This window comes from Heliangelus exortis, chromosome 3, assembly GCF_036169615.1.
Source record: "Heliangelus exortis chromosome 3, bHelExo1.hap1, whole genome shotgun sequence".
Taxonomy (NCBI): domain Eukaryota; kingdom Metazoa; phylum Chordata; class Aves; order Apodiformes; family Trochilidae; genus Heliangelus; species Heliangelus exortis.
The window spans coordinates 67,224,328-67,251,479 of NC_092424.1; the positions used below are offsets into that span (position 1 = coordinate 67,224,328).

Genomic DNA, 27,152 nt, shown 5'->3' on the forward strand with positions numbered 1-27,152 from the left:
TTGTGCTTTTAGGAGCAGATTGAAGTAAAAAGCCTGGGATGGTTGCTACAGTGAAATCTTGTAGTATGCTGTGTGCCTTAACTGGGAAAAATATATTCTTCGGCTTCCCAGATAAGCCCCAGTCATTTCTGAGTGCTCCAGCAAACTCCAGGAAGAAGGTCTAGCAGCTACTCACCTATCTTGTGTTAGAAAAGGTTTATTAACTTCAACATGTGTCCAATCCTTTCTAGTTAGCAAAGAGTTTCTGGAATCGTTCTTCAGCTCCTTCTGAGATCATGTGTCTTATTGTTAGATTGACAGCAAACTGTGCCTGGCAGGGACATCTGCAAGCTATTCTTTCTGGGGTTGAATGGTTGCTTTTGTGCTAGATGTGTGATGCATAATACACCAGTTTTGCTCCTTAGTAGAAGAAGGGCAGAGTTTGCTTTACAGGGTTTATTTTATTCTTGTCCTGGTCTAAAAGCACTGGCTTCTTAGGGACTGGGTGACTTTTTTTTCGTTGTCAGTTGAGGTATATATTGGTTCTTTTTCTCCACAGCATCCCTTTGGTACAAATATGCTACAAATAATGCAAATAAGAAAGTAGTGACAATGGTTTTTGCTAAACAAAACAGAAAAATAAAGATCATACAGCTCCACAAATAATCCCCTATTTCACTATACAAACTGTTCTGTTAACAGCTGTAAGCATACAGTTTTATAAAAGATGTGAAAATATATCAAGAAATCTCCATATCTTTTGAGAGCTCTGGTTGGGGTCCTTATGAAAACAGAATCCACCTGTCAAACTATTCTGCTTGATTAGTTGTCTGTATTCTCATCTGGAGCATAGTTTTGCTAAAAAAAAAAAATAAAAATAGGAGAACCAAAGTGGTATTTCATTGTCTTTTTCTTCCACTTAGAAAATACACATGGAGTTGTTCTTTTCGTGAACTATAGTTGTGGTTGTTATCCTGCAGACTCAGGTCCTGAATAATGAAATACTGCATTACTTGCTTTCATCATGCTAAGTGATCCATCTCAATTCTTCACTTATATGAGGAATGACCTATGCTTTCTTATCCTTTCCTCTCTCACAGAGTTTGACACAGAATTTCAATGTCACAGGAATAAAATAACAGCATTACATGTATGCGAAAATAATTTTCTTTATCATATATCATTCTCAGTAGCATCACCCTTTCACCTTTTTCAAAATTAGACGACGGACTAAGTAATTGGTGTTTGTTCCAATCATAATGGAAAACTGTGACTACTTAACATGCTCATGCCCTCTCTGTAATTGAAATTTGCAAATATTAATGAGATTATACCACTATTCTGTCAATAAACATTATCAACTGAGTTGATTTAAGTCGAGGTCTTGGGATTTCTGCAGAATGACTTTGCGTTGTCACTCTAAAGGTTTCATTATAAATCTAACAGATCCTGACTATCTTTTTTAATTAACTCAAGTCCTCTCAAACTTTATATAATGTGTCACTGGGTATTAAGTATACAGCTCTTGCACATGTAAGCAGACAGGGAGAACACACACTGATGTGGTTGTTGCTTATGAAGAGTTACAAATGTGAGGAGCCTTGCAGTTGCTTCCCTTGCTGCAAATAAGTGAATGACAGAAATAGAGATCTGTTCCACCTCTAACTTGTTCCTGGATTGATGTATGTCTCTCGTGGGCAAAAAAACCATCCAGCTCTGTCTCTGGGAGACCAAGCCCAAAGGTCCTACTTAGTTCTTATCTGGCAGCTTTGCAATCAAAAGTGACCCTGCAGTTAACAAAGCTCCACAGTTCCTCATGCAAAGCTGCTAGGAAAAGGTGATTGACTCCCTTTACACAGAGCCTGGCAAAGCCAAAGGTGAACATTTGTATGCACACAGAGAACAGGAACACTGTATGCAATAGCACCAAATGGTGACACCTTGCATAAAAATAACATCATGGGGGTGGGGGGCTTCTTAGTACCTTGGTTATATTTAATAACTGTGAGGAGTCAATGCTCTGTTCTGAAGAGGCTATAAGTTTCTGTAAATGCCACTGAACTGAAATTTCCAAGATGGGTGTATTGCTGTGGGTACCTGGAAAGTTTGAGGAAAATGGTTTCTCATAGTACCTTTAAGGAAAACCCCACAATCATGTTATTCATTAAAAACTGGAAGTCTTAAATATTTTTTATGTCTCAAGCTTCAAGAGCTGGAAAACTGAAACAGCTAAATACAAAGCCATCACCCAAGTAAATCTTTCTTACAGTGTAAGAAAGTGTAATATTACAGTGTAATATTCTGTGACAACTGACTGAGCTTCAGTTTTCAAAGGAGTATATAGCACAAGATTTTTTCCAAAATTTATAAATAAATGTAGTTCTCTATATATATATTTATAATTACTTGAAATATGCTCACCATTGAAAGGCATGGGAGAATTCTTGTCTGCACTTGGCAGGGAGGGTCTCAATGCATGTTTTCAGCTTTGAAGAATACTAGACTGTGGATTGCATACAGCAAATGGGAAAGTCTGTACATAAGATAGGCAGTCAAAGGGCATTGTGTATTACACAGCCTATTTCAAACTGAGAAACATTTTCTTCTGTTGTTACCTTCCTCTCACGTTTTCCATTAAGACAATATCAACAGATAAACTTGAGAAAATCCTACTAAAAGTTCTAATGAAAGATACTAAAAGCCATCATTGTGCAAAAATTAGGAGTAAAAATTACGTGTGTTGCAAGTATTACTTCCAAACTTTCTCTGCCTGTGTTTTGAAAAACATCAGACTGAATTATCACATTATTCCTCCTGACCTTAGGATCTGTGGCAGCATGTTATTTTTTTTGTTGGAAAATAGCACTGACATTTCTCTGATACTTTCCTGAAGGTCCTATCTTTTATTTTTAAATAAAAGCAGAAAATCTTGGGGAAAAAAACCTAACCCAAACCAAAACAAACCCAAACAAAAACAACAACAAAAAATCCAAACAAACAAACAAAAAACCCAACCATAAGTTTCTATCTGTGACCATGACAAAGAAAACTTAAAAAAAAAAAGAAAAAAAAAAAAAAAAAAGAAAAAAAGAGCAAATATTTTTTGAGAGAGTGATTGACACTAGAATCTTACTACTTGACATAGTCCAATTTTAGGTGTGAATAATTGCAAAGCTCTTTGTATCTGCACTGGACCTGAATTTGCCTATATGATGTTCAAGTATTCTGTCTACATTCCTCACCACCTGAACCCCGCTACAAAACTAAGCCATCTCATGTTTTTTCCAGTTAACTGAGAAATAATTTCTGTGTTATAGGAGGCTTTCTGAAGAAAAATATTGAAATAAAAATAATTTAAATAAGGAGATATTCCAAAAATAGTCAGTATTCCATCATGCAAATAATTTTCCTGGTGACGGAAATTTACAAAATCATGGCATAACTGTTAGAGTCATCTCTGAATTGCTTTTATACTCAGGGCATTTTCCTAGTACAATCATTGAATTTTCTTAAACTAGATCTATGGCCAAATAGTGTACAAAGAAATAATTATTCTTAAAAGAGTCATTTTCTTCATTGCAGTCATTTCAGAGAAATAAGTAGGTAACTAATTAATAGCATACTTTCAAAGAATGGTTGCAATAACCATTACAATTAAATCCTCTGCCAAATTCAGAATCTCTTCAACACTTGTCTTTTTTTTTTTTTTTTAATAAGCTTTATATTCTAGTTTAATTATTCTGCAGATTACAAAACCTTTTGCAGTACTCAGTGAAGTATCAAACCAGAGGAAAAGGTGAAGCTTTCTCCAAACTGCATCAGCATGTTTCTCTTCACTATGAACTTACAATTGATCATGTAATCAGAAAATTATCACATCTGTGTTTTTCATAGTAGCATGTCCATGTGCTCTGCCAGTATGAACATCCTTGCCTGAGATTAAATGCTTAACTGCACATTTCACTCTTCCTTTCTTAACACATATAAACCAGTTCATGCACAAGCATATGTTATGTTTCAAGACAAGTCAGTTGTGGGAAGATGTTCGACTACCTCTACTTTAATATTTAATACTAATTTTAAAAATTATATCTTTAGGTATTTGCAGTGTATAAATTGGAATAAATTTTTTTAGACTTGTCTATCATTAAAACTCATTACTTTGTGCATTCCTGTAGAATACACATTTGAGCAAATTTGGCTTTCATCTCACTGAATTTCTTTTCCTCCCTCTTATATAACTGTGCATTTTCGTTTTTCAAAATGTCCTTCTCCAAATAATTTGTAAGGATACATAAAATACGTAATAGGACTAAAAGTGTTGAGAGGCTCAGTAAAAACAGATACTGTTCCACTAGTAGGAGGAAGATGTCTGTACTAGAAATGGTCAACAGCTTTTGTAAAAGTGACAAATGGTCATTTTTAGCTATGATTAAAACCACAGATTTGTATCTGATAAGACAGACACTCTTTCATAAAACTCAGCTCATACACCTACCAGTTAATATATGACCAGTGACTGGAACAAATTAATTTTACTGGACATTATACTGTAGTTAGACCAAACTATAATGATTTGTAAAATGAGGAATCTGCTCTTCAGGATTTTCTTTCCCAACATGTACTTTAAAAGTATTTTAAAGAAAAGCAGGAGGAAACAAACAAGCAAACAAACAAAACTTTACTTAATCCAACCTATGGACTTTTCAGGTGTTTCCTGCATTTAACATAAGATGACTTTTTATCTTTTCCATTGAAGGTAGGTATTCCACAGCATTTGCTTGTTCCAGAGGCAGTAAAAAAGAGAATGCTTGCATGTCCAAAAAAGGGCAACAAAGCTGGCGAAGGCTTTAGAACACAAGTCATATGAAGAACAGCTGAAGGAACTGGGGTTATTTAAACTGTAGAAAAGGAGGCTGAGAGGAGACCTTATTGCTTTCTAAAGCTACCTGAAAGGAGGTTGCAGCAAGGTGGGTGTTGATCTCTTCTCCAAAGTGGTAGAACAAGAGGGAATTGCTTCAATTTTCACCAGGGGAGATTGAGATTAGATATTAGGAAAAATTTCTTTACTGACAGGGTTGTCAGGCACTGAACAGGCTGCTCAGGGAAGTGATTGAGTCACCATCCCTGGAGGTATTTAAAAGACATGTAGATTTGGTACTTAGGAATGTGGTTTAGTGGTAGACTTGGCTGTTCTAGGTTAATGGCTGAACTTGATATCTTAAAGGTCTTTTCCAACCAATATGACAGTGGTGAAAGGAGCATGGTCTGGTCCCATGGTCAGAGCATTGCTATTGCTAGGTATAGAACCTTTGCCTTGCTTTTGGAGGACATTGAGATCTAGTGATTTAATTTATCAAAGAAAAAGTTAATTACTGCTTCTTGCAGCATCAGTAAAAGCAATTACACTTAAAGGAAAAGGTGAAGTCTAGGGCAAAATGCATAGGCTTCTTTGTAAATGTTTGGAAGAATCTGATCCCATAGTTAAGGATTTAAGTTTGATTACATTGAAAAGTGAAGTATGATGGGAGAAGGGGTACAGCTACAATAATGCCCATATTCATAATTTAGAAGTGTTTAACCAGGTAGCTTCAAGAGGCTTCAAGAGACATGTTGTCGTGCTTAAGAAGGTTGTATGAAACAGAGCCCATACTGAGTGGTAAGGCATGCCTGTTCTCTGTCCTCAAGGACAACAGCAAAAATGGGTACCCATTTGTAGACAACCATTTACCAACAACACCCCCTAGATGAACTTTTTTATTCCTTTCTTTCTTCTCAAACCTACTGGTTCATATGTGTTTGCACAGCATCTAAACCCTCAGGTGCTCAGGGTGTGCTCCCATACCCTCTGCCCAGCTCTGCAAAGCAGCCAGATGACCATCGTGGCTGTGGCTCAGAGAGGAGGGTGTCCTTCCTGTGCCATCACAGGAACAGTCATAATTAGGGAAGGGGGGAAGACCAGTGGTGGACACTCTTCTCTGGAGCACCTCTCCTATGAAGACAGGCTGAGCAAGTTGGGATTGTTCAGCCTGGAGAAGAAAAGGCTCAGGGGAGACATTATAGTGACCTTTCAGTACATGAAGGGGCCTACAGAAAAGCTGGGGAGGGGCTTTTTACAAGGGCAGGTAGTGATAGGATGAGGGGTAATGGTTTCAAACTTAAAGAGGGTAGATTTAGATTAGATCTTAAGAAGAATTTTTTTCCTTGGGGGATGGTAAGACACAGAAACAGATTGCCGAGGGGAAGATGTGGCTGCCTCGTCCCTGGAAGTGTTCGAGGGCGGGTTAGATGGGGCTCCTGGTCTAGTGGCAGGTATCCCCACCCATTCTGGGGGATGGAACTAGATGATCTTTAAGATTCCTTCCAACCCAAACCATTCTATGATTCTATAAATGTGGTGGTGTTGAGGAAAAGGGTGGGAATACTCTGAGGATGTTGGGAGGAGCTGGCAAAAGAGCAGTGTCAACTCAAAGAAACAGGTAATGAGCCTTTTGCTTCTGTATTGGCTTGTGTGGCTAGCTGAGCCTTGTAGGTACTCACTTGTAGCTGAGCCTGTGGATACTGACTAAGTGTAATTTTCCAGTCACAGTTTGAGGCTTAGAAACAGAAATCAGGCTTGCAATCTGCTGGTGATAGATTTTCGATGGTTTCTCAAGAGAACCTGTGGCATAACAGTGAAGAAGTTTTAATGTACAAGCAGCCAGTAAATCAAGCTCAATTCCGCATACCCGTAATTACAGCTATCTTTTATGACAGGCCTCCTTCTGCTCATAGCTCCTGATATCTGTGATCTGAGGTAGGTCCTACCTTGGGTGAAAACATGGGAAGGCAGAGGGCTCTCTGCAATGGCAGCTTTCCTGTACATGAACCAGTGTGACATGAGCTGCACTCCCAGCGTGACTGCTGTGTAGACATTCCTTTGAGTTTTCCAGGTAGGACAAATTTTCAACAGCTGCCTTAGTCGCTAATTAGCCCCATCCATGCTTTGATATGTGGTTCAGTCACTACATGATGAAAAGTCTTATTTACATATTTTCCACCTGTAGGCTGTTTTTCTATCAGCCTAGGGGTTCTGAAAGTGTAATATAATGCCAAGCTTTCCCAGAGTGATACTGTATTTGAACTGGTACTATTTAAAGGATTCCAATTTTATACTATTAAGACCCAAACCAGGTGCCTCCTAAATTTTTATTTTTTGACTGTACCAAGTTTTCACCTTGCTTTTCCATGAGTCTTCTTTCTCAAGAGGAATTCAAAGTCATTCAGTGCAACAGAAGAAAATAAAAGCATATCAGCGTGATGGAAGTGACTTTTTCTTTCTATTGACATTGAATATAGAAGAGATACTCTATATTTCTTTGTTCTTTGTTAAAAAAAAAAAAAAAAAAAAGGAAAATAAAAGGACTAGGAAACTCAATATGTTTTTCATTCCCCTGATGTCATTTATAGTCTGGGATCTGAAACTCAGAAAATAGCCATGACAGCCAGAAGTCCAGCTGAGTCCTTCCTTGCTTTGCAAAACTTTTTACTTTAATTTGCTTAGCTTATTTGTAATTCTTCTACAGTTGTATACAAGCAACAGATATTTCTGCTAAATCCTGACAGTAAATAGGTTTGCAGAGTAAGATGGTACTTTAGTTTGCGAGTAAAAAAGAAAAAAAACAAGAAGGAGGAATAGACAGGAAATTGCTTTATGTGTTAAATTATTCTAAAATGATCCAAAATAAAACCATCCCCTCACTGGGACTGTTACTCATAGTCAGCTACACACTGTGGCATTCCCATGTGACAGTGGGATGTCACTTACCACAGAAGCTTAACCCGCCGCGCATTTTTTTTTTTTAAATGCACAAAGCATACTTCCCTTCTTCTTAACCCACTGTAATGATTGCTGGACTTTCTTGCTTCCTGTACTGAGTCTGCAAACAGGGCTGATGGTTATGTCACTGGGAAGAAATTAAATCCCTGCTTGTCCCTGCAGAGGGCTGCTGGATCTTTTCAGCATTTTCCATGTTGCGGCACATCTCAGAGCATCAAATGCCGCTGCCCCTATGACTGACTGCAGCCTGCAAAGTGACTCTCCCCATTATGTTGTTGACATACTCTCTCTTTCTGTCATGAAAAATGTATACTGGCTGCATTTAAACTAGGGGACCTGATAATTTTTTCCAGCTCAGAAGTTAGAGGTGTAAAACCTTCTTCTCCTGGCCCCATATTGAAGGCAGAAGTAAAAGCAGGGTTGCATGTCCCCTAGCTCTGCACCACAGAGTAACTTGTCTCTCCAGCAGCACAACATTTGCAGCTGACTAGACAACATAAACTCATCTGCTATGGGTCTGCAGCACACCAAAACTGTTCATTTCCATATAGTTCCTAGCATCTTCTTCCCATATAGGAATGGCCTTGTTTGCTTGGCTGTCCTAGGAAATCCTGAAAGTGTCTTTCCTTTGGCTGTGGAGTCTTTGCCAGTTACTCCATGCTTGTAAGATGACAGTGTATGGGACACTCGTGGTTTTGCACCACAGAAGCCAGAAAAGGCATGTGTCTCACACACAAATCCCGACATTCCTCATTCTGCTTCTGTCTGGACTGCAGTGTGGGTTCACCTGAAGGGTATGGGGATTCCTGCCTTAGTGCCAATGGATATGCACTGGGAGAGAGTAACAAAAGAGCTAACTATAGCTGCAGAATCCCTGGGACATTCCAAGTTTGTGTTTGAGCTTGTTAAACATGAATAATTTCTTATAAACTTTTTTTTATAATGTCTATCTTAGAGCATAGTTCCCCAAGAAACTCATTAGTCGACTTTAAATAGCTAAACATGTTTTTAATAATTTCATTTGTCTACAGATCCTCTTAGACACAGGTAGAAGGGTTTTTTAAGCATTAGGTATTAATTTTGTAACTCATAGGAATTTCCATAATCATGTAAATGTACATTCTAATCAACAGTGTAGGGATCAAATTATTCTGCTAATCCGTGACATACTGTTAAATCTGATATTTTAACCATGATGAACTATAATTAGATGAAATATAATTAGATCAAAATACTGTCCTGAACATTTGGTATAAAAGGAAAAATATATGGGTGCTTACATATGCACCATTATGATAAATTTAATACAAAAGGACATGAGCTAGTGTATTCTAGGTTAGTTTAGTGGTCTTATTCAGAGTATGGCAGGAGTAATTTCAAAGGCGGAAGGAGGTCTCTGTCAGACAGTTTTGTATGCATTATACATAATAAAACTATCAAATCAAGTCATTAGTATACCAATTTTGGCTCTCTTAATAATCCTTTTTTTATTGTGTTATCTTACTCAGTCTTACAATGGTGGGGAATGTATATAATTGTTGGCTGCACTAACAGCTTGGCTGTATAAAATGAGAGCAGCTTTCAAAAATAGCCACTGCTTTCAGTTGTGCAGTTTTAGAAACCTTATTTAGTCATCCAAAGCCAGATGAAGCCAAAATGAGGGGTCATGACATCAGACCAGTAACTTACCTTTTAGCCAAGATGTATGCAAGTAATCAGCCATGTAACAAAGAGTAAAGATTTAAAATTACTAGAAAGGTTTTAAAATCAAGAATTAAAATGTGAGGAAATAGCACAACTGAGGCACTTCCCTTTCAGCCCTCTTGTATGGATGCATTATGATTCAGACTTTAGTTACATGAGTGCATAGTGTTTTTTTCGAAGGTATCTTGACTCATTTGGTATGATGATTAAAACGGATTCTCCAAGGAGCAACAATTCATTATTTATTTTTTTTTATCGTTTACTTCATTCACTTCATGCTGTCAAAGACTTATTTTAATAACAGAAATCCTGATTTTCTCTTTGGCTCTTTCCAGTGTTCATTGTTGTAATTTGCAAGGGTCACTAATTTAATTATTGATTTTCATAAATCTTGGGAAGAAAACACTGTCATTTGTCTGTTTTCACAGTTCAGAACTGCAGCTCAAATGACTGGTAGTGTGAGAACTTACTTTTACTGTTCAACTTGAACTTCTGTACTATAAGTATGTAGACCTCAAAGGGACAAAGAAAGGAGGAGGTGAAGAAGATGGCTGGATTCCTTCATATATAGAAAAATTGTCTCCTAAAGGAACATACGAGCTGCTCAAATGTTCAGTTCCAGCATATGACTCATTCAAGCAAATTTCTCATGTTTAAAGCCAAAACCAAAGCATTTATTTTTATTTTTAAAAAAATAAACCAAAAAAGCCCACCAAAACCTTTAACCAAAAAAAAAAAAAAAAAACAAAAAAACAAACCCTTAAAAATCTCCAAACAAAACAAAATGAGCAAACAAATCTGTGAGCTTTACTTATTGAAATAAGGTATTCTGGTAGTTTATGTGTGGTGGGAGAGTGCAATGGTATTTCTCCAACACATGAAGTAGTAATTAGCTCAGAAAAAATTACAGTAGTAGATGGGACTATGGCTGGGCAATATGTTATTAACTAAAATAATAGTCTAATTTTTTAAAATGCCGATTGAGTTGTTTATTTAATCGTATGCTTTACAACAGACCATAGAAGTCCTAATCAAGAACAGATCTATAGGTTGATCTGAGATCTGTATTGAAGACCTATTGGAGTTTCAAAATGCTTGGAATTTAAATGCTGCCTTTTTTTTTTTTTTTTCCTGCATATTTGAAAGATGTATTTCATCAGTATTCTGGATGTATAAATATGCGATAACAATAATTATTTTTAATTTCCTTGTTTCCACATACATCAGATTAGAAATAGCTATTGTATAGGCCTTTTCCCCTGCCAGAATATCTTTGTTTGAAAAGAGCCTTTTGTTTTATTAATTCATTATCAATTTCAAATTACTACTCAATTTTGATGCAATTCAAGAATAACAATTAAAAAAATGCAAGACCTCCAAAAAAATAGTTTCTCTTAGTGCATCTCTGAGGGGCTGGCTGGTTGGTTGGTTGGTTGGTTGGTTGGTTGGTTGGTTAGTTGTTTTTTCTCTCCTAGGGATCTAATGAAACAATGCCTTAGTATGACACCTTGTTTTGTATTCATTTGGGCATTATTTTCCAAGGCCCTCAACCTCTCAAGTCATCAGAAAAATAAGTTATGGTACTTTTTACAAGAGCAAGGATGTTAAACTCTGATGTCCTGGCAATATTCCAAGTTGATTAATTAATATTCTGCATAGTTCCTCTAAAATTGCGAATGAAAAGATTGTTCTGTATTTAGACTTAAAGCAAATATAGTATCACATGCATGTTGCCCTCCAGAAAAGATTGCATTTCCTACTGCGGTTAAATTTTATGTAGTCATTGCAAGTGTGATGAAAAATAATTGTAGAAATATTATTATGTCACAAGACACTAAGGTGGGCTCTTCAGAGCAATGGTCACTTGTTGCAGGATACCAGATCTTTCATGGTAAATTCAAAGTGAAAGACCAGGATTTAAATGGAAGATGAGTGGTATATATGGTAGAGTAAAATGTTATCATATAACAGTGAACCAAGATGGACTTGAATGTTCACGTGACCTTACTGACCCCTGTAAGGACAGGAGCAATCAGAATCCTTGAGCACAGATGTACCGAGGGTTGTTAAGTGCCCTCTCGATTTGGAGGGAAACGGGGTGTAGCACACATTTTCCTTCCTGTTGAGTGGCACAGCTGGTCTGTGCAGATCAGAGCATCTGCTGCTCCCTCTGAAATGCTGCTGCTTCAGTCCCCTTGCCACCAGCTCCACGTTCACTTGATTCCCACAACTGCCACTTGGATAATATAACTGAGAATTACCCCAGTGCAATACAGACACTACACGATGCAATCCGTAACAGCAAATATACAGTTTTAAACTCCAACAGTATAATTGTATAAATAGAGCTTGAACTAAAATACAGCAATGAAGATGTATTTCATCTTGTGTTTTAGGAGGCAGCAAAAGACAAGTATGCCCTCAATGAATGTTTTTTCTCCCTTCTGCTGTCTTTTAGTTTATAAAATAAAAATGCTCAGTAGTCCAGCTGTAAGAGATGTGTAAGAGATTCCGAAAGTCAATATCTTTATATTCGATGTTGTTGGGTTTTGCTCATGTATGAGTAGGAAGGAGAAATCTTTGGAAGGACCCAAGGGTCTTTAGGCAAAGTGATGGATTCACGTGGGTTTGGTTCTCATGATGTGATTTTGAGAGAAAATTGTGATATGTCTCAGGACTGCAAAATTCCAGCCAGACTAACGTGTGGGTATACTGCATACTTCTGAATTACACAGTCACTCAAATAGAAATAACTAAGGTCTACATGTAAACAGGGTGAGGCCTTGTCTTCTAAATACTAAAAGCACTAGCTTTCGCTCTATGTAGGAGATCTGGTTCCTCCACCCTACTGTGATGCCATGGTGTAGTTAGCTCAGATTGCTGTAGCCTTCCTGGTCATACTGGAGCCCAAAGAATCAATTATGACAGATATAAATAAATAAATAAATAAGTAAATAAATGGGCTGCCAGCCCATTGGCACCTGAATTTTAAGAGCTACCGATAGACTCATTTTATCTGAGTCAGTCTCCAAACACCAAGGGCTGGTATTAAATCAGCATTGCAAAATCATGGGGAATCTCAGTGCCTCAGCTGCTTGAGCACAGACAATTAGATGGCTCGGTCCTCATCAGTCACCTCCCTTTCACAAGAGCTCTCGGAGGAGACAGTGATTTGAGGACAGAATCTTGCTGGGAGAAAGAGTTTGAGGATGGATCTGTTTTATAAGAAAAAAGGTTAAGGTAAGAAAGGTAGGAGGCCATTATGAGGCAGGGTAGCACAGCTCACCACACGCTAATTGCTTCTCTCTCTGGAGAATGAAAATGAGCAGGAAATAAAATCACTCAGAGAGGCAAAATGGCACTTGTCTGGGCTGGTAGTGTTTTTGTGGCTGTGAGGCAAGCAGGTGTAAACCCCTGATGGCTAGAGGAAAAATATAGGGCCTGATGCCACATCATGCTGAAGCCTACTCCAATCATAGCGTACAGCAAGGCAAGGTTATCAACAGGCTTGAGGATTAGTGGGGCATGGAGAGCCCCTTGATCCTGTGTACCATCTCCCAAGACTCTAATGACACTTTTCCAAATGTTTTAGTACTGTCATAATCCCTGTTAAAAAAAAAAAAAAAAAGAAAACAAATTCCAGGGGCTTGAGACACTCAGGTGCATCAGAAATTATTTGTAACTTGAGTATTACCCATTAGTCGTAACTTCTGACTTAAAGTCCCCAAGGCAATGTGCAGTCTTAGAAGAGCCAAAATAAATATTTACTATGATATGTTGTCCTTTGGAAGGGTCATCTATCCAGTGCAAGTGCCATGGATCTTTATCTTGCTCTAGCCTGATTGTCAGGATAGCAGCAGTGGGAGCAATATATTCCTCCAATGTAGACTTAAGTACTTGGTGTCACCCAACCCCAGTATCTTTGCAGTCTCTCAAAAGCTCCAACCTCTTAGCAGGAGCAATTGCTGAGAAGGGTCTGGTGTGAAGCAGAGGAGGCTTTCCAGAGTTCTGCTGGACAGGGATGCTCAGGTGTGCATCAGTGTGGTGGCACACGGGGGTCTCTCAGACAGGTCTATGACTGACAGAAGAAATAATCTACCAGAGCAGAACTCTGCCACCAGAATCCCACTCTGCCAGAGTCCCTGTTGGATCTGAAGCCAGATGCACAATTTAGGGATGCCTGTCACAAGGTATAATGTTCAAAAGGACTGGTTCCAGCCCTCTGACACACCTCACACCTCTCCCGTCTGTTTAGGAGAAGATATAATTATCTGGGTCATATGTTACCATCCTGTATAGGAAATGACTTGTGATGGTTAGATTTTTCTGTTATATCCCCTGTGTCTAACCCTATTTAGGATTTTGAGAATTTTTCCTTTCATCTTTTAGCTCTTCATGCCTGATACAGAAGTTGTGGTTGGTGAATGGCAGTGCCATGTATAGGTCAGGCTATCTTTTTCAGGCCAAAACAGGAAAGGACAGACAGTCGATATTTTTAGGTGACATAACTAATATTTTTCTTGGTTTAAAAACTAATGAATTTCAATAATTTATGTTTACAGTAACAGAAACTTTTGTAGATAAACACTGAGGAGGAATATCCATCTCCAAACTTTTATGAGCTATCTTCGCTCTTGTACCATCCATTACCAGTGCCCTGTTTTCTAAATTCCTTTTACGGCTGTTAATTAAGAAAAAAAATGATGTGTTCATTGACAATGAGGTAAATTATCTTAAATTGGAAAAACACAGATTTTGATATCAGAGGTCCCTTCATGAGATTTATTTGTTATCATAAAGAAAATGTAGTAAGACATAAAAAAGAATATGTCTACAGTTTTGGAAGTTTCATAAAAGTAATTCACTTTCTTTCTTGAGTGGTGCCAAATCTGTAAGAATTTTGAAGGTTGCTTTAATGGTAACTGTGGACATCGTATTACATAAAGTATTCCACAACAGCAGAGGAATATTGTGTATTAGTCTGAATAACTGCAAGCTGGAAGAGACACTTATGCAGTGAAAGTACTTAATCTGAAGCGAACACGATTGTATATGCTTTTATTACGTACTTTTTTGGGTTTAGCTATGACAGACTAACTCACAGAGCATTCTAAGATATTAGACAAAATTGAATGTATTGCATAGTTCATCCTAACTTTAAGTAGATATGTCTTGGAGATTTTTTTCTGTGTTCACTTTTCCCAGTGAATACAGAAACTCATGACGTGGTATACCATGATACTTCTTTTAGGCAACTAGCTGCTTTCTGAATGGCAATTTATTTTTTCCCTCTGAGTCTGCTTAATGATGTTATTCATAGAGTGATAATGTGTCACAGTGTGAGGCTGCCTGCTCCAGAGGAACTCAGCAGGGGCTGGAAGAGCTGCTGCCTCTCTCAGGTCACTGCACTGTGAGGCAACAGCTTGTATGCCTATAGGAACTCACGAACATCCACATCCCTCCCCAAGGAAATTTCACCCTTTTTAAAAAAAATTTTTTCCAGTACTGGTTAGCATCTCAAAAAGACCCAAAATAAATAAGAAATAAGCTTTTACAAATTGATGTCTCCAACCAAATACGGATTCTGTGAGTGGAGAGAGCGCTTGCTATTCTTTCTGAATGCATAGTTTGTTGAAACTTTAATCTAAAATTGTAAATAGATAACCAAAGCATTAAGGAAAATGATACTTTTGATAACAAGCTGCTAGCCAAAAAGTTAGAAGTGATTACTATCATTACTGAACAAAAGAAGTCTATAATTTGTCCACAACATAAAACACATAAATAAAAAAATAAAAATCTTTCAGTATCTTTTAATAAATCTTTTCAATGTCTGCGTCATGTCGCCTCACATATCTAGAGGCACTGACTGCATGTTTGAGTCTACTACATGATACTGACAGAAATATTACTTGAAGTGCTATATCCAATTATGTCTTTTGCACACCTTTATGTCTACTAAATTTCTCAATTTTCTCTGAGTGTTAACTCTTGGAGCTTTGTTCTAGTGACCATTATTAAAAACAGATGGGAGCTATCATCTTGTTTTCACTGTGTTTTATCAGCCACAGCTATCAGAAGATTATTAAAGGGTTAGATGAATGTTTCCTCCAACATTATAAAAAAAATTGTACTTGGCTCAGTGGTTCATTTTATATAGTGGACATTGTATTGTTTTCTTTTATATTTCCTAATGACTTTGGAGAGACCACAAACATATTCATTTGTTAGGAGAAGCTGTAAGAAGGTGTGAAATGAAAAACTCAGAAGCCTACTTGGGAGAAGCAAAAATGGAATCTGGAATTTAATATCTCCATGCTTTAATTAGTACTGCTGTGTTCCTAATGAAATTTTCAGCAACAAAAAAATCTTGAAATGTGCAGAAGAACACAACTGCCTGAGCAACAGGTTGTAAAATTTTTCTTTCTTAAACTATCCTTCAAGGTCATTGTACCTTTGGATTTCCTAAAGGCCAGAAAGATGCTAATTTCAGTGGAAATGACCTAGACATTCAGAGAGAGATAGAGAGAGGAGGGGACTGGGTCATAATAGTGTTTTGAAAGAAAGGAATAAGGAGATAACCTAGACCCGTGTCTTTGCTTGCAGTTGTGTTGCTCTGTTAAGATGAAATGGATGTATAGGTTCAGTGACTTTGAAAATGAGGTTATATAAACTCTGCAGGCATCCTTGCTTTCTTTCATGCCCTCATCACTAGTGCCACGCAGAAGCCACTTGCGTCAAAGTGATTACAGTTTCCTGTCTCTTAATGCTTTGTCTTCCACCCTTTCTTATCCTGGATGGTGGAGTTCACCTGCTGTCTTGAACCAGATTCTTCACAGACACATCATAATGTCATTTACACAGCTAAATTTAGACAGAAACAATGCTGCTTTTTTTTTTTTTCGCTTTTTTTTTTTTTTTTTTTTTGAGGGAGAGGGATGTACTGTGAACTATAGTCTGTGTTCTTCAGAACTGAAGTTGCCAATAGCTTTACCTGATGTAGTGCAATTTTTTGTTCCAGACAGCCATACCTTTTTCTTCTCTCTCTATCTTAAAAGAAGAGTCAACATTTTTTCCTAGCACTGAAAATGAGCTGTTGGTAAAAGTGACTTTTCTTTTCCCTTCCCGGTTTATATTATTTCTGCAAGAATCGATAGTTTAGACTCATTTTAACTTGGTGCTTAAAACTGACTGTAATTTCTCCTTATCACAATAATTACCCAAAAGAATGGAAAATTTGCAGTGAATCTTCAGGTTCCTTACTGTTCACGGACGTGTATATGGGCAGATCCATTTGTTACCTGTGGAAAATTAAGTTTTTATGAAAATTATTTCAATGTGGTTGTATAATGGCTTGGCTTCATGAACGAAGATTTCAGAAGGGCTCTCTCTCCCCACACTTGCTGCAAGCACGCTGATGGCTGATAAGGCCAATGTGGGACAGGCAGTGCAGCTGCAAAAGGCCCAGCAAAAAGTCTCCTGTGAGGGGACAGCCAAGGCACGGTTCTTTCTGCGCTGACTTTTCTCCTCCAGACTGATTCTGCTGTGTTCCCAAAGGAGGCAGCAGCATTATGGATGGTGTCTCCATGTCTCCCAACTGAAGGCTGGAGTGGACCACTGCTGGTGGTCAGTATGGCCAAAGCTGAGGGATTGTTTCAAGGAGTCCCTGTATCTCCTCTTTGGGGCTCCTCTGTTTTGGCAGCTGGTGGGAAGTCCACCACAGAGCACAATCTTAGGGAGGAGGTGATTCTCCATCCTGGAGACGTGCCCTGCTCAGCACAGCTGTGTCCTCAGTATCATGGCATCAGTAGTGGTGACCCCTGCGTGTTCAAGGACAGTGACATTGGTCACACAGTCAGATCCATGGATGTTTAGGATTGTACAGAGGCAGCACTGATGGAAGCGTTCAAGGAGTCGCAGATGGTGGTTGTGTACAGTTGAATTTAACACTGATAGTCAAATGAAAAAGCCTTAATAATTAAACATTTCAAGAATTAAAATCTAGGATTATCTTAGTTTTGGTTTTCCTGCAGACCAACTTCAGTAATATGGAGTGAACTGAGTCTAACTCCTTTTTCTTCCCTAGGAGAATTCATTACTTAAGTTCCAGTCAGTTACACCTGTGCAATACCATTGAAGGCTTAATCTAAAGACAGTGGGGTGGCCTGTTCTTGGGTTTTAATTTTGCCTTCAGAATTTTTATTACTGGTGATGATGTGTGAAAAGGAAAGAGCACAGGCTGGCTTTCAGAAGCCTGAGTGAGTTTGCTTGGCTGGTGCTTAGGATCAATAACAAAAAAAGCCTTTTTTAAACTGGGCACAGATGACATGTAAGTCCCTAGAAAACAATAAAATTTAAGTTATTCCATTTTAGAAGGTAACCCCAGTTTAACTTGCATGTGCTGCAGAGCTTGTGTTGTGATTTTAAAATATGAATTTATATGCCCTAAGCTAATAAAGTTTATGGTTGCAAAAAGCTGTGTCATATTAAACAGAAAAACATTTGCACAGTAATGCATCGTTCCTCACTGTACTTCATGGTAAAACCTTAACTGAGTATTAGATTCACAATGAATAGTTTGCAGAAGATGAATTAATTAATTAATTAATTTTCCTGTGTAAATTGCCGATCCTTAAACTAAAGTTGAAGTTCTGCTCTATTGAGGTTGGAGCAGCATATTTTATGTCCACTTAAGTAATGCCTTTAGCTACTGAGGGAACACTGCAATTGACTGTGATGTTAGGTGGGATTTTATTAGATCTCCATAGATTCTCTTAAAACATGTGAACAAAATGGTATTCATTAAAATTTGTAAAAATGCATATGTTAAAGATAAATTAACCACCTTTATGTCCCTCTAAAAACTTAATAGTAGATGTGGTCTATGGAAACTGAGCCAAGACAGAAACAGTGCCTGTAGTCCTCAAATTCTACTGGCATGTAAAGCATTTCAACCATTGACTTCATCTTCTGTCCCTAACTCATATGAATGTGGTGTATCAACTGACCTGTCCCTTCTATTTCAACTCTTGTGGTCCATGCATCACTTGTTTGTTTTGTTTACTTGGAGACACTGGTTGCACTTGGCTTCTTATTGCTTCTCATCACAAGTCTCTACTTTTCATTGTCTAATGTAATCCCTATACAGTCTGACTCTCCTTTTCTTTCCATACCCCCTTTCTGTATAATATTACAACTTTCCTTTTACTCAGTGTGTCTCTGTTCTCCTGCTTCACTCACATCAAAATTCATCATACCATTTCTCACTCACCTGGAGCTTTGGGTCTCCATGGCCAGTCATGCTGGGTACTCTTTTTTTTAATCATATCCATGGACAGTGAAATTTCTACCTCTGCCTAAATGTTGTCCTCTCTACTATGGCTCTGGCATTTCTTCCCTTGCTCTTCTCTTCTGGCAATTTTATTTTCTGCTCTGACAAATATATCATTCAGAGCATCAGTCCATAAAAATCTACTGGGAAAGTGGTTAGAGCCAAGGTGGGAGCATTATTTAGCTGCAAGGTATTAATTTATGTTATCATCCCTGTTCTTTGCACTGCAGATAATTAGAAAGGTTAGGGTTAGGCTTGTAACTTTTTAGGTAAATGTGTAATATAGTTTGTTGCAGGTTTTTTTCATGTTTACCACTTTTTTTCTTTTTTCATTTTTTTTTTTTTCCAAAAAAATCAAGAAATATATCAGACTGAAGCAGAGGTCTTATAAGCATGGTTGCTCAGTAAGCAAAGGTAAATCTTCCAGTTTCATGAGTGAGCAGTTGCTAGTGAGATGAAAATAATGATGAGCAGGTCTGTTTTCCCATTTATTGTTGCTTTTTGTCTTGCTTTTTATCTTACCTACCATATTTATACATGGTTGTATAAATTAGGATTTGGATTCATCTCACCTATCTTTCAATATCTACAGTATTTCAGTTACATGACCTTCATTGTTGAGGATCAGGAGACATTTTTAGGGTATGATTCATTTGACTTGTTTCAGCTATCTACCTTAGGAGTGGATAAAGCATGTCATACAAGTAACTAATTCTGTCCACTAACTACAATGAAAACCTAGAGGAACCAGATCAAACGCAAACCTCTTATTGTTCTGTTTACATTTACTCAAATTAGAAATCTTTATTTAGTGGTTGGAATTAATTAATGGCACTCACTTCAGTACTGAATTGGTGTACAAGGGAGACTGTGCTTTTTCTTCTTGGTTTAGCTTGAAGGAACCTTAAAGATAATCTACTCCAACTCCTCTGCCATGAACAGAGATATCTTTCACTAGACCAGGTTTCTCAAACCCCTGTCTAATCTGACCCTGAATACTTCTAGTGATGAAGCATCCAGAACTTCTCTGGGCAGTATGTTCTAGTGTCTCACCACCCACACAGTTTCCCTTTAAAAGCTTTGGCACTTGTCCTGTCACTCCAGGCCTTGGTAAAAGTTCTTGCTTGGTATTTCTTATAAGCCTCCTTTAAGTATTCAAAAGCCACAATACAGTGTCTCCAGGCTGAACAACCCCAACCCTCTCAGCCTGTTGTCATAGGAGAGCTGCTCCAGTCCTCTGATCATCTTTGTGGACACAGTACTGCAGGTGGGGTCTCATGAGAGCAGATGAGAGGGGGAGAATCTTTTGATGCAGACCAGGATGTGGCTGGCTTTCTTGTTGAACATCACTGTTATTTGTATCCTTTCCCTGTCTTTAGAGACAGCATGGTTATGGAGGGGCTGGGAAAAAACGTGCCAGTAGAAAGCAGAAGGATGGTAGTAGGAATTGCTTGAAATCCAAATTATAACTTGTCACGGTATCTTGCAAACAAAATCTAATGCGTCAAAGCTTAAATAATTTCATTTTATCTAATCAAACAAGCAGAACGTTAAAAAAAAAGTCTTTGACAGTATCTTTGCTTAGACCATGTTTGCCCTTAAAACAATTTGCTGATGTAGCTGGACTGGGGAGGAGTGAGAAATTTTCACTGTCCTGATTGACATAACTATGGTAGCAACTCCCTGGGTGTAGAAATGCTTCTAAAATAGTAAAAACATCATTTTACAAGTACAGCTTATCCTATTCCCAGAATGAAACTCCTTTGTTGTTGCTCTATCCCCATAGATGGGATTTACTGCTATAGCTGTAATGTAAAGCTTCTTCAGCAGAGCCTTATATATCTAAAGAAAGCCTTCTGCCCTTCAGAAGACTCAGCCCTTGTATTCTTGCTTTATAATAACCTTATGAATCACCTCCAATGACCAACCTTTTTCTTAAGTGACCACATAAAAATATATCCATGTGGTCTTTGGAACACGTTCATTTGACCTTTTGTTGAGATTTTTTCTGCTATGCAGAAAGCTCGGACTGGTCTCTTGAGTGGCCACTTATCAGATATGTATATTCATTCAATGAAGATATGCTGTCTAGCTGAATATATGCCAAAATTGTATGACTTTCCCTCTGCATTTCTGCCAAACAGTATGAAACTATTTAATAAGCTCTGGCATATTGTGTTTTGTCACTATGTATGACCTGAATGCACATGGACATATGTTATGCAAAACCTTTACCTCTTCCTTTTCCGTGGGTGGGAGAAAGTAGATTACCTGAGGAAACTGCCGTGTTTCATTCTTGCGGATATTTAGTTCCAAAACATAGTAGGATTTACATATTCAAGACATTCATTTTATGCCTTCCAGGCAATACCTGGTTCTGTAACCTCATGTAAAGGTCACAGAAATTGTTTTGTTGAATTAAGGGAAGAAGGTGCATGTTGCTCTGGATGAAGCAGTGGAGAAGAGGTGGGTCAGAATCCATCACAGCAGCTCATTTCCCAGTTTTGAGTACACCAGCTTTCACTGGAGCAGAGCACAGTGGGGTTGTTGAGCATGATGGTCTTGTCAGTTTAGGGAAAATAAACCATTGTAAGCAAGGACAGGTTTGTCAGTGATGTAAATCTAAAGGTCTAAATGAAATCTGAAATTCTCTCATTTTAATAGTTTCAAGTAGTCCAATAGTTTCAATTTAAACAGAAAACACAAAACTACAAGAAAAACCCAAAGCAACTTACTATGAGAGCATTCATGCGAGTTATACCTGTAAGACTTGTATGTTGTAAGTAAAAATTCCTATGTTCAGACAAGCCCTTAGAAAGGAGTATGAGTATTTTATAGCTCAGCAAGCCGCCTCTGCTCTTCTGACTGTGGAAAAGCTCTGCTTTGGGGGATCCTGATTTCATACTCTGTGTTAGCATAATACCCTACTGGGGATGCAGCTATGCCAAAATTTCCCATGCATGAACTTGTATCAGCAACTGCCTCTACTCTTGTCAGTCCAAAAAAAAATTCTTCTGCTGGTGAAACAACCTCTCTACTTCTCATTTATTTATGGGCTGTCTATAACAAAATAGATGTCTGCTCCCAGCTGCTTGAACTCTCTCTTCCATCAGATTACACTCTCTGTTCTATTACTCCAGCATGACTGTTTTACTGCTCTCTACATCAAATTTATAAAAATGTTCCATGCTAAAGTCAGAGGAAAGGATGTGTTTCTCTGGGGCAGAAACATGACACTATTCCAGATGACCTGAAATTTCTGTAGAATTCATGCATTTCACTATGAAGTTACTCAGCTTTTAGTGGACAGCACAAGGTGGAGCACAAACTCAATGTGATGAGTAAAAAAAAACCCAAAACCTAAAACAAATGAGATATTTTTCTGTTGATCCTAATAGATTTTTTTAGGAGAGGTGTGCAGAAAATCTCATCTTCTGCCAAGCCCTTAATGGTGTTTGGTCTCATTACTAAATATTGCAAAATTCCTTTGGGAGATCTCTGATACATTGCCAACATAACATCACATGCATTAATCTGAGTTTCCTCATAACATGCTGCCCCCATTCTTTTCCTTCTGTTTTCTGTTAACTCTTTAATTGGCCGCAGCACATCAGGAGAAATCAATTTATTACTCTTATCATGTTAGGTTACTGATAACCTAACCGATAGCCATCAGTTACTGATAGGCATCAAATCCTGTGTTATTTAGGCCAAACAGTATAATCTATGTGACTACTGTTATGAACCAGGGTCCAAAGAGAGAGAAACAAGTACCTGAACATATTAAGGGCTTCTTTAGGCAATGAAAATGGCAAGAACTAGACACTGCCATGCTGCTTACACTGATTCAACTGGAAGGTTTAATTACCTCTGATTTTGTTATACTGTAGAACAGTAATGGAAAGAAGTATCTGCTGTGCTGCTGTTGGCTAGAAGAGCTGAGGAACCAAACAAAACAAGATAAGTTATTGCAAACAAGGTTCTATCTGGCACCTGGGGCTCTTTAATTAGCCAGGAGACTGAATTCTAATGGGAACAAATCACTAGAGGAGAGAGCTTTCTGGTTTTTCTTTCTTCTTGCTGAGCTAGGATATGGTGAACAAAAGATAGTATGAGAGAAAAGTTCAGATAGGATCTTGGGATTTTTCCATAACAATAGGAACAATAATTTTTTTAAAACCTTTCTTTTTCTGTGATCTATTCAGTGCTGGAACCTTTAAACCAGATGGAACTGTAATGTCAGTGAGGTTCTTCCCGGTGAAAACTTTTCAGTGCTCCAGGTTTGCCCCAGGTTTGTCACTGCCCTGCTGAATGGTTTGTGTGTGTGTGTGTCTGTGTGCGTGTGTGTGTGCGTGTAAAAGTCCCTCACCAGCTTCTAGGGCAGAGTGTAATAACAGGCTATTTAAACAGCTTAAACTGCTAGTCTGAACTAAGATGATTTTATTGTCAGTGGATTAGGAAGACGTTGTGTGAATTGTGCTGTTGGCTCAGCAGTGGGAGCAGAATATTCAGCCAAAGTTAAAAAACTACAAAAGAGACAGTACATTTGGATGGCTCTACAGGACCCATCAGGTAACTTTTCCTCCCAGTATGCTTCAGAGATGAGCTATGGACTAGTTTTGTTTCCTTGGGTTAGCACTTAGGAAACATGGCACATCCAAATACGTTTGTGTCATCCAAAGAAAAGCCAGTCCCACATGCAGCCAGTCATTTTGGGACATATTAACAAAAGGCTAACTTCAACCACCACCAAGCTGGTCTACAGTCAGTGGAAGAAGGAGAGCAACCTTCCAGCAGCTCCTCTGAGTTAAATTTCTAGTCTGAGTCACCCTCTTAGGCAATCACTTACCTAGGAATCCCAGTGAATCAGATACACATTCATACTGATGTTTTTTGAGAGATTACAGAAGTGGGGCTGAAATACCTTGGCAGCACAGATCAGACACTGACTAAGCTGGATTTAGAACTGTATTGGTCCTGAGTTTGTTCCAGCTACAGTAATTGCTCTTCCATTTGATGGCAATCAAATGCCTACATTGACAATAAGGTGTCCACTGTGAGATACTTACAACTGACTCATTTCTATTCTGAGAAGATATGAATGTATCACCAAATGATTGGCCCTTCCAGCTATTCCACACATAGAAATAAAACACCTAGTGACATCAGTGTCTCTCTATTCCCCTCCTTTCATCTCTTCTCATGCAACAGTGAAGTTGTTGGAAAAAAATAATGTTTGCTCCCTGTTCTGGATTTACTTAATATTTGGACAGAAATTCAAGTTACCTGAACTAAGAGGAAAAGAACTTGTAAAATACTATAATGACATATTTTTCAGTCAATGCCTCTGTACAAATAATTGTAAGATACAGAGTAGGCCCAACAGTGAGTCAAAAAATCTACAGGTACTTAAGCTGCACATCCACTGTGTGCATCCTAGACATGTAGGTTGGGTAAAACAGTGCTGTTCAGATAATTTCTTCTCACACATTCCTGCAACTCAGCTATACAGATCTCTGTGCCTGAGGCAGCATGACTTCAAAATCCTTCTTTGTGTAACTTTCATCTTTAAAATAGGATTTCAATGCTGATGGCCAAGAAGCTTCCCTCCTGGAGGATCAGAAATCATTGCACTTTTCTATAAGTTCAAGGACATCAGCCTTAGCTCAATCCATTGTAAGGGTGAGAGAAAAGAGTAACCATTCCCACAGGATGTTTAACCAAAAAATGAAGCCTCTCTGAAAAAAAAGCTTAAATGATGATGTGGAGTTGTTCTTTTGGGTTAGATGTACTTCAGCAAATTTCCTTCGTGCTGTGAGAATGATTTGACCCAAAGTGATTCTATACAACTTGGCCTTCTTTTACATTTCAGAACTTCAGTGAGTTAAGAAAGTGACTTAGTTGTTGGGTAAGGACCAGAGCAGTACCACTGGTGAATTATTTAATTAGCTCTTTACAGCAAGTAATGCATCTGTAATGTGGTTGCTTTGATAGATCAGAACCCCATAAAAGGCTAATTTTTTTTTCTTAAATATTTACTTTATAAATACATTAGTACCAGTGTTCAGATATAGGAGCTTGCTCCAGGTTTCTGTGCCTGAAATTCAAATGCAAACAATATTTAGTTATTCTAATATTTATTTAACATTTAATTAGCTGGAGTTTTATATGAGGAATGAATACAAGAATGTATTGTGTGAAACAAACCACCCTTCTTTACCTTGTATCAGTAATTATCAGCCAAGCTTTTCCAATTTGGACTGCATGCAGTGTGCTAGTTATTCACTGCTTGAGATTTGCACTTAGTTTTGAGTGAAACCATGAATAAAATTAACTTAATTGATTTGGGCTGTAGTAAGTATTTATCAGGATGACAAGACAACCACAGACCTAGGCCTACTTAATTTGCAACACTTCCCAAGGTAGTACTTGTAAAATTGCAAAGGTGTTGATAGGCCCATTTTAAGCCTTTTGGCAGGCTTTTGTGAGGAAACTTTCAGTGTTGAGCCTACATTGTATTATTCTCCCATCTACATAACGGGTTTCCCACTACCATAATTCCACAAAAGTCTCCAAATTCACAGAATAATCCAACTTTATATGCAACATTCAACTAAAAAGATGGGAAACCAAGGAAATAAACTCCTTCCTTGTTTTGTCTTTTAGAAAAAATGTTTGGTGCTGTGGGGTTTTGGGGGGGTTTTTTTGTTTTTTGGTTGTTTCTTCTTAAAAAATTTGTTTTGTGGATTCTTACAGATTCTTCCTTCTTATGGTCATTATTGGCCACTGTATTTTACTACTTCAGTGAAACGTCCAGAGAGCAGTCAAGAAATTAAGTCTATTTTAGCAGACTTTCTATTCGCACATTTTGAATTTGAGTCTTTACAAAATCTTAAGCAATTTCTGAGATTAAAGAAACTTTGAAAACTTGGGTGTGCACAAACTTGAAAATAGTTCAGCTTGAAAACAGACTTGAGTAGTTTTCCATTGAGCAGTGTGAGCCAGCCCTGAATGTAATTATTCCAAACAACACAGGCATTGGAGACACATGATGACCCAGTTTTAAAATGCATATTGTTGATTAGAATGGTCATTTCATTTTGGTGGCAGAATGAACAATACTGGACCATGTCCAGGTCCTTAAAACAGTGAATGTCTGCCCTCCTCCAACAGATGGTCACTGTGTTTGTTTTATGGGACAGTTTGGATCCATGCAGCTTCCTCCATCACCGCCTTATTGCAACTAGTTGTGCCTCAGTTGGAAAAGCCACTTCCACAAGCAGATGACACGATGGTGTAATTTATAAGAATAATTATCAGCATGCAGTCAGACCACTGTAATGAAAAGATTAATTTCTGGTGCCTTGAAGAAAGGGCTGGAGTCGAAGAGGATAGGCTATTGAGGCTGCCCATTCACTGATGTACTAATTTATTTTGCATTATAATAAATTTGGTCATTGTTGATTGAAAAAGTCATAGATACGTGCCTGCTTCTATTTATCTTAATGGTAGTGCAACATTGCAGCATGAATGAAAAGCTGGTGTGTTGCAAGGTCTTGGCAGCCTGCGGTGACCTTCACAAGAAATTGAAATGCTCTGTTGGCTTGAGAAACAATTGAACTGAAACCAGTCAGGCACAGTAAACTCAGAGATAGTCTCTCCAAATTAAAAGCTGTTTACTAGCAGCTCAAAACAAGGCAAAAAAAGTGAGAGGATAACATCTTGCTTGCAAGGGGATTTTATGTGCAGATTAAAACAGCAGGGGAAAAAAAGGCAAAGTTCAGATCTACAGGAATTCCCATTAACTTGAAGAATTTGGAAATTAGATTGAACATTAGCATCCGAAGGTAGCTGATGAATGAATACTCTATAGAAGCCATAACCTGTTGAAAAATGCTGAGATAAATTTAGGCTACTGACCTTTTAGCCCATTAGGGCACAAAATAAATCATTGGATACAAGTAGTAAATTGGCTACAATCAAAATGCTTTGCAAGTAGTTACCAGATTTTGCATTCAAGGATGCTACATATATGGAATAACCTTTTAATATTTCAGTTATTCTTCAGTATTATTGACCCAATCCTGCATTGTTGCATACCCAAAATTCCTATTAATGTTAGTGGGTATTTCAGAGGATCAGAAAGAAAAGGTCAGACTTTCAATCAGTCATGAGTGTCCTCATAAATTAGTGGTTATTTACAAACTGATAAAGAGCCCAGATTAATCTCTGGTAAATTTCCAGAGATGTCAGTTGCAATGCTTAGAAATATATTATTCAGTCTTAAAAATAACACTTCACCAGGATCCCTTTCTTTAC

General features: G+C 37.9%; 1 protein-coding gene across 2 annotated transcripts in view; it reads left to right on the forward strand.

Moving 5' to 3' along the window:
- The window catches only part of HS3ST5 (heparan sulfate-glucosamine 3-sulfotransferase 5), a 197,224-nt gene that overhangs the window by 13,102 nt on the left and 156,970 nt on the right, over window positions 1-27,152 (forward strand). The window lies entirely within an intron of this gene.